We start from the raw sequence: 9,481 nt of genomic DNA on the forward strand, positions 1-9,481 counted from the left end.
ACACTGTGCTCAGTATTTCTGAGGAATCTTCTCTCTTCTGTGAACTAGGTTGCATGGAGCAACCATTACCAACACTTACTCAGAATAATAAATGATAATTAGCAAAAAGCTTCTCTGGACTGAAGAGTTACTGTTCTGGAAAAACACTGTTGTGCTTCAACAAGATGAAATGGAAAGCAAAAAGAATGGTAAGACCAATGTTCTTGCCTGCACCAACTGCCCCTGGCCAGAAGGTAAAGCTCATTCATGTAAGCTGCTGATTTCTTCCACACTTCCAAAACTGAAATGCCTTCATGGAAATTCAAACAAAAGCCTAGTCTGGATTATTTCTCATTCAGCCCAGCACTGGGTCACAGAATGATGCCTGATGGATACAGAAGTGGTGAGCGGAAAGAAGTCTGTATTTTAAATTGCATTTTAAGCACCAGATGTTATTATAAAAGTTGGAGATTGTCAGTTAGACTACTTTGCATTAAACATCCAGAAAACTTTGCTCATGTCTTCCAAGGCAATGAATACTACGCAGTGAACATTTCTTCACATTTATCTGGAGATACAGGCAAAAGAAAAGGAAACATAATTAAGACAGGACATTTCAGTGATCACAGTATCAAGAAATCTAGTTATGTAAATCTGACCCAGTGATGTGAAAGCATGAGCTCAGAAGGGAAATAAGACCAACCTTTCCATGATGCAATGTAAATGTTCAACTGTAACAAGATTGCTACACTTCTTGAAATGCAAAACTTTAGATTCAGAATTCAGACAAAAGTTGATTCTTTTCTACCATAAGCAACAGGGATGTCAGAAAGGATACAATTTTCTGTTCTTTTTCAAGAAATCTCCAAAGTCATACCAAGTACAAAACTGAAGCAATTATGGAAGTTTGGAACCTGATTTAAACTTTCTCACAACAAATTACTTTTGCAGAGACAAATACTTATGACAGAGAAAAGGGAGAAGAGGGCAGAGTGCTGATTATATATCTGCACATAAGTAGCTATTTATACCTTTAATAGCTAATTTATACCTTTAATAGCTAATCTACTGTGTTGTCCTTTCATATCAGTATTAGCCCTTAGGTAACTTCCAAGAAGCATACTCAGACAGAAAGCACCATTCTACCAGGCCTGGAACTTGACTTTGGTGCTAGGATGCCATATGTTCTTACACCAAAATTGTCTCAAAGATTAATGTTGTTTGCAAAATGTGGCACAGAATTCTTCCTGATAGACTGTCAGACTAATACCAGCTTATCCCGTCTAACTTCAAACTCATCTGCTCCTTTTTACAAGGGAAACAATATGCTTCTCAGAAAACACTATGCTGTTAAAATATTGTTTCCCTGAAGACACTCTGAAGGTCACATGACAGATGCTGTATTGGTACGGCTGCCTTTCTAAGTGTGTTTGAATCTCTGAGTGTCTCAGGCAAATTCAATATTTGATTAAAAAACAGATATTCAGTTATCTGCAACACGGACCCTCTGCCTCAGTAAAACAAAATGACAAAACAATGTTGTCTCAATTGCTAGAGTACTGCACAAATGTCTTCCAAGGTGAAGAAACTTCTTCTCAGTGAGGGTGACGGAACACTGGAACAGGCTGCCCAGGGAGGTTGTGGAGTCTCCTTCCCTGGAGACATTCAAAACTCCCCTGGACACATTCCTGTGTAACCTTATCTAGGTGTTCCTGCTCCGGCAGGGGGATTGGACTAGATGATCTTTTGAGGTCCCTTCCAATCTCTAGCATACCGTGATACTGTGTGATCCTGTGACACAAGAATGAGCAACATTCGTCAGAGAAGCTAGCAGCATAGTTCTCATTTTAGGATCTATTTTTTAAAATTTCTCTGATATTTACTGCTGCTATTAGAAAAAAAGTGTTATTCCTTGTAAAATGAAACATTCTGCCCAACTTAAAAAGATGTGGTTTACATTGGTTTGGCTGTTATTATTAACATATTTACATTGGTATTTTTAATTAATTTTTCAAATGAAATATTTGAGGCAAAACCAAACAAAAATATTTACTAAACATTAAAATGTCGCAAACTTTATCAACTAAAATTTTACACAGAATTAGCACCGCTTTCTGCAAAGGTTTAGCTGCGCTCCAAAATGTATTTTTTAGTAAACACCATTTGACAACCAACATTCTCAACTCAATATATCTTCATTGTTGCTTCCTTAGCTGTCATCACAGAGAACAGCAATTCACACATTATCAGACATTATGAAACCAGAGATGCCCAAAATATCAAGAGATTTGGTCAGTCTCCCTTGCTCTCCAGCTGGCAGTAGAGGGAATCCAGCCATAGTGCAGTTGGGATAACAATAGATTTTCAGCAAAGTAGGCATCTGTGCCAAAGCCCTGGAGATCTTCCACCACTCCTGCTGCTGAGGTGCCAGTAGGAGGTCTGGGGTGAAGGTCCCCCCAGAAGAACACAGCTCATCCACTCATCTGTCACAGGAGGGAGCCTTCGTTCCTGGGACTCCTATTCATCTGATCTCTGCCCATTCCAGTGACAGGAGAGGACATTGGCCTGGTGGACTCTCTCAGCCTTTGGGCAGTATAACTCTGCTTTTGCTATGCAGCTGAGAAGCTCTCAGTTGGCGCTGCGCCAGGCACGCTGTATTGCTATGCTTTGGAGGTTTTCACAAGGATGAAAGAAAGCATTTAGGGAGGTTCCAGAAACGATGCTGATGGCTGCCATGCTAATGCTTGTAATGAATTCTAAATTGGTAATGGGACCACTTATGGATAACTAAAGGCTTATTCACTTCCCTGGATATCTGCTTTTCTTCCTTTACCACTTTTTGCTGGATTTAGTGCCAGGATTCATTTGCACTTTCTCTTTTCCTCTTTTTCAGTTCTTTACTTTCCTACTGTCATTTTTCATGCTGTACTTTTCATCTAAAAATTATCACCTCTGAGGCTCTCCACTTATCCTAGTGGCCTTGCTGCAGCAAATGCACATCCTGCAAATCCTTAGGTACCATTAATAGGTCTCTTTTCCTGTATGGGGCTAATCCCTCAAGTTTGCATAGAAATAATAACATTCCTATGAACATATGATTTCATTTTACATCTACTGGATAATGCAAGCTACATTTGTACCACCTGGAGATAGGTGATAGGGTAACAAGTGGTAAAATAATAGGTGGTATAATGAAGGACTGCATTAATGGGCAGCAATCATAACTGATACAGACCTGTACTTTCTGGCTGATGCAGGTTTAAATGATGCTAGTGTTGATTACAGTGTGTCTTATTGTTTTAGGAGATACATATTAAGTATAAAGGTTTGCAGTTAAAATTCTATGAGGCACAAGGCTCCTCTGGAACATCTATCATGTCAGCATAACTGCTAAAGTGTAACTCTGGTCAAAAAAATAATGACACTATAAAAATGACATCTATCACATACTCTATTTATTTTCCCTTGGTGATTTCCAGATTAAATCTGCCCAGTTTACAAATCAAAAGAGACTTTTTTTAACTGCTCATTTATCCAACAGTCTATGTTCCCTGTTCAGACTCTGCCTAAGAAAAAAAAAAAAAACAAAACTATATTCTTTCTGTTTCACTCATCATTTTCCATCCTCTCACAATAAAAATTCTCCAGCTAAAATACAGGTTGCATTTGTACTGACATGGAATGAATCAGAACAAACCATATCTCACTCACTTTTCAGATCAAAGAAAATGTGGTTTTGATCCCCAGTAAGCTACATACATATATAGATCACATGGAGTGATCAAACTGGTCATTTTTACTATGGCAAACTGAACAATATTCCATACTAAAGACACTGCTAACACACGTTTTACACATCAATTTATATGTATATACACACATATATAGCTGTATGTATGTATGTACATATAATACACACCTGTTAATTGTTACACATATATATTTGGGTATGCTCTCAAGTAAAGTCCTAATCAGAGGGTGTCAACAACATTGTATATCCCTTAAACACTTGTGCTGATATCCCTCTGAAATGTCCTTCCACATATAGGAGAAATGAGGAAAAGGATGGTAGCAAACTTTACTGCCACCAAATGACTTCAAGCCCCACAGTGCTCTGTCTGGGTTGAAAAGCATTAGGATTATTTGTATTATTTCCTAACCCTTTCCTCTGTCTCTTATTTATTTGCTCACCTATCTTTCATTAACTCTCCCCTTTGACATGGCTGAATGGTGTCAAACTGTGAACCTTTTTCAATTTGTAATACAGTTACCTAGTTTTGGTATCTGTTCATAGCATAAGAATAATGACGTTATACACAGTGTTATAGCACAAAATGGACATAGCTAGTTAGCAGATATTTTTACAATGCAAACAAATACGATTTCTAACAAAAACTACTATAAAGAATGCTGCATTTAAAATACCAGGATTACAGAGAAATCGAGAAATGCAGAGGTAAAGCTGATGTTGTTATCACTTAACTTTACTTCACCTTCAGCATTAATCACTAGGATGGCAATCTGACCATCTCCTCTCATGAATGAGGTATAGCCAAATAGAGGTGAATCAAAGCAAAACAAAGGTCTTGCAGATAAACAGAATATACTTTGTGGAGTGTGCTTTGCCATGATTGAGTCCACTTTGGCTGAAAGTATGTGTTAGCAGTTGGTCAAACTGACTTGATTTTGGACCATTTGCTTGTGCTAGGTTCCTTCACAACTTTACTTGTGAAGTGCCTTTTCTATTAACACTGTTTGATAGTGTGAATCTGGTGGCAATTCCTCCCTCCATCACATCCCAGAAGAAAATTACATTATCCATCCTCTTGTCCAATCACAACTTTATTGCAGGAAGTTATCTGGACAGAAAATTATCAACCCTTAGGAAGGGTGATAAAAAACAAATAAACAAACAAATAAAAATCTAAAGCATGTGTCCTCAGTAATGTAACCTACCTACCATGAGCACATTTAACTTATTTTCCGCTCCTTGTACTGGGCCAGAATCTTTATTTTCCACACAACACTTGGGGTGGATCCAAGGTAACTAAAAAATCACCTAAAGCTCTCAAATGGTGACTAATAGGTAGTGTTATTCTTCAGACACTAAGGCAATTTTATGACAGAAATAAAGCTTCTGTATGCAAGAGGCACAACATTTTAGGGGTGTCTATGAGACTATGAAGAAAGCTACCACATGAAACAATGACCTCTACAAATTTTGCCACTTTCTGCTACAACTGCACATGATCAATGTTAATCATTTCATTTAATGAAGTACTGGAAGGTGAAGAGAAGAACAGGAGCAGAGATAGATAGAATTTAAGCCTCATTTTGTCTATATCAGTGGTTGGCTTACAATCTGGTCCCCTTTTAAGCCTTAATGTATTTGTGTCAGTTAATAAATTTGCTATTAAAAACAACAATGTTGACAGTGTGTATTTGAAATCTATACTAAACCACATTCATATACTGTTAGAAATTAAAACCATATGGGAAAATGTTTAATCATGAAGAAAAGTCAAGATTTTGTAATGTCTTCCTACCCCAAATCATAAAAAAATGAGATCTCAAGAACATTCAGCATAGACCATCTCAAGTTAAACAATTCATTTGACAATGTAATCAATTTCAACCAATGAACTTATTTAAAACATTTGGTTAACTTAAACTTACAACTGAAAAATTATTTTAACTCATCAAATTATTTATTCTGTTTTCTAGACAAAGAGCCTTGATTTGCAATTTCTGAAACTGTCATATTCTTGTCAAAACAGTCTTCCACAAGAAGTGGTTCTGCCTGAAAATCCTGCTCAAAATATGTTTGACCAACTCCACTGTATTTTTCTGCCCCAAATCCTCATGTACAATGTAATCAAAACTGAGCTGAGAAGTACAAAATATATAACATTTAAAAAATGTTAGAAATTAATTCTAAAAATTAAGCACTGGTTATGGACAGTGGAGGAACACAATCAACCCCATCTCTGACCTCAGATGCCCAGTGAAATCACACAGTAACTCTAGGTTACAACTCAGGCGTTTGTCTGGATCCTCTCTTTAGTGGAATGTTTATTAAAAGGAATGACCCTCCAGGACACATGAAAGTACCTTTTTCTTTCTCTTTCTGTTAGAACAGAAGCCCATGTGGCTGAGATATCTGTCCTGGACTTCCTCACAACTCCCTGCCCTCCCCTTCTGGACCATACCGCTGACACACAGCCTTTGAACTAACAATAAAGACACAGAGCCCAAACTTTCTTTCATTAGAAGCCTGGGCACTTTTTGTTTTTTTTCCCAGTGAAACACAAAGAATTGTTCTCTTTCAAAATGGCTGCTATTCCCCACTGCCTTCGGCAACACTGATACTAAGCTATGTATAAAGACGGAGGCTTCCTATGCTGAAAGATGAAAGGGGTTTTAGATTTATGTTTGTAAAAAAAGAATTAAATGTTGAAGTGTGTATCTGCTGGGATAAGTGTAGTCACAGATTTATTTTGGCTGAACTCCAAGTTAGGAAGTTGTGAGTGTGCTTTGGCTTGGCAGCCAGACAGGCAAATTAGCAGAGTGCTAATATACCCCCTTTCAGCCTACTGCTTCAGGTATGACTCTAGAACAGGCTGGCTCATGTTTGGGAAGCTCAGAAAGAAAGATGAGAGAACAGGGAACTCTGGCTACTGTTGACCCTTAGCTGTGAATAAAAAGAGATCAGGAAATTTGTTCCAGGATTAAAAAAAGAAAAAGAAAGGCACTGATCTTGTAACACATTTCCTGCAAATGTTACTGTAATGCAAATATTCGTAAGTGGCAGCATGTTAACATTCATAAGTAGTATCATGTTAGTATTCATAAATAGCATCATGCCAACTTACAGTAATTAAAGGAATATATGTGGTGAAATTCTTACGAGTTTTAACACATTAAGTGTTAGACAACTTAATAGATAGCAAGGATTGTTCCCCAGTTTTGATTGTCAAGTTGTGAGGTAGTGAAGATCTCAGTGCACCTGCAAGTGGGAACACTGGTAGGACACCAGTTCAAAGATGACAAACAGCAGCCTCACAGTGACCAGATCTCTTACAACCCTCTGAGTTGTCCCGTACAATCCCATACATTCAGTTTACCTAGGCAGCCCTTAACTTGTTCATCCTTCCTTCTCCCAGTCCTTCCTATGAGATATGGAGACCTAGGAAGCCTGCAAGCATTTCATTCCTCATCTACTCTTTGCACAGTCTCTTTTCCTGTGCTACATTATTCTTCATGGACAGAGAGAACAACAAACAACTCTATATATATTTGAAATTCATAACTATGTCCTTCCCCTGTCTATTTTCCTTACGGAAAACATCTCATATTTCACATTCTTTCCTGGGAAGCTGGGCTTTCCAAAGTCTAGATTATTGTCATTCTTCTACTTTTAGTCCATATCATTTTTGAGATTTAACACCTAGAACTGCACTCAGTCCACACTTTCATTCAAAACACTGCAGTTTTCCTCTGCGCACCAAATATGTACAGGGAGATTTCAATCTTTTTTTTTTTTTCCCCTTCCATAATATAATTAGATTTCATGGTATTTAAATGTGAAAAAGGCTGTGCAGGACTGATTCTCTGCAGTGGAACTCCAGTGACAATTCTCACTGATTTAAAACTCAGGCTCAGGGGTCCTAGGAGTGGCTTTGATGTCCTTCTGTGTTGTTGCTATCTGAGAAGCTTAACCTATTTCCTACTTTTTCTAAGATTTAGAGGCAGCAAAGTGCACATCCACTACCTGGATGAAACAGTATGATGAACAGCTATAACTATTGTTCAGTTTAATCCTCTTGACCTAAGGCTGAAGCTGTACCACTGCAAGGCTGCCACGAGCTCAATAAAGCACACTGCAGAAGCTTAGTTTATTTTTCCCAGACCAGAATTGGGTGAAAGTTGACTTACCAGGTCTTGAAAGTAAAGATTGAGATTCAGTTAAGAGGAATTATGGCTATACACCTAACTTCTTTTTTTTTTTCTCGCTTTTCTATGCTCTTTGACTGAATAAATAAATATCTTAATTTGACCCATTTTTACCAAGTGTGCTGATCACAGACTCTTTGGCAGGAAAGATTTTGCTCTCGCCAGATATAACTGGTTCCATAATGCTAACACAGCTGAGAATACACAGCTACAGGACTGTAAGGCTTCATCTTTGTCGTGGTTTAAACCCAGCCAGACAGCTTGTTCACTCACACCCCGTGAGTGGTGCCGGGCTGGAAGCAATCGAGGCCCCCCTCGGATGGGGAGGAGGATCGAAAGAGTGCAACTCCCATGGGTTGAGACAAGAACAGTCCAGCAACCAATGTACAACACAAATCACCACTGCTACCACCAATGAAAACAACGATAAGAGAAAATAACAAGGGAAGAGAATACAATACCACCCGCTGAGAAACAAGTCCGACCCAGAAGACCCCATGTCCTTCCGGGTAACTCCCAGTTACCGCCCCGGGCATGACGTGCTGTGGTATGGAATACCTCTTTGGCTAGCCTGGGTCAGGTGTCCTGTCTCTGCTTCCTCCCGGCTTCCCCTCCTCCCTGGCAGAACATGAGCATCACAAAGTTCTTGGTCAGAGTAAACATTACTTAGCAACAACTGAAAACATCGGTGTTATCAGCACTGTTCCCAGGCTGGAAGTCAAAACACAGCACTGCACCAGCTACCACAAAGGAGAAAAATTGACTGCTACTGCTAAACCCAGGACAATCTTTTGTGAGGTCTAAAGGAAAATAAGCCTGCCACTTGTTAAATATCTTAGCAGAATCTAAAGCAAAGTTTGACATGCAACCATAACAACCAGCTTGGATTTTCTTTCTTAAGAGAAACCTGGGCTAGTTTGTACCCAGTCCATAAAGTTCAAACCTATTCTTTTTATGCTTTGTGGGAATTGCATAAACATTTTTCTGAGAGCTGCTTACCATTGTGTTTTGAAATAATACAAATAAAACAGGTGAGCACATCAGAATGCAGATGCAAAGACCTTCATGGTGAAGAAATAATGGTGTGATATGATAGCAGCATCACTGCTGATTTAGAGCTGTAGGCAGCATGCAGCATCACTGGGTAGTCCACAAAAGCACACTACCTGGTAGAAAGGCCAGGCTCCCCTCTTTGGTTGACACACACAACTGGGGCTGTTTAATGGAAGAAATAGAACTCTTTTACCTCTTCAGCAATCTTACCCAGAAACTGTTCATCTTATGTTTTCACTGAGAACAATTTACAGACCTCCTTATTTCCTTTTTGTAATATTAGTACATTTCAGTGGATGCCACCATACAAATGCACCATAAAAAAAGAAAGAAAATGTTATTATGCACACCTACCTGATCTCCAGACGCTAACAGTTTTGGGTTATCTGGTTTTCATTTCTTAGACTAATACAAAATCCAGTTTTTACAGTTGCCTCTGTGGGTGGAAGGATGCAAAAGATGTGAATAAAGCAGGCTTCCTAACAAATGTTCTTGA

Source organism: Pezoporus occidentalis, unplaced genomic scaffold (genome assembly GCF_034315485.1).
Source record: "Pezoporus occidentalis ecotype Australia unplaced genomic scaffold, CSIRO_AGI_Poc_V1 ctg4, whole genome shotgun sequence".
In the NCBI taxonomy this organism is placed as follows: domain Eukaryota; kingdom Metazoa; phylum Chordata; class Aves; order Psittaciformes; family Psittacidae; genus Pezoporus; species Pezoporus occidentalis.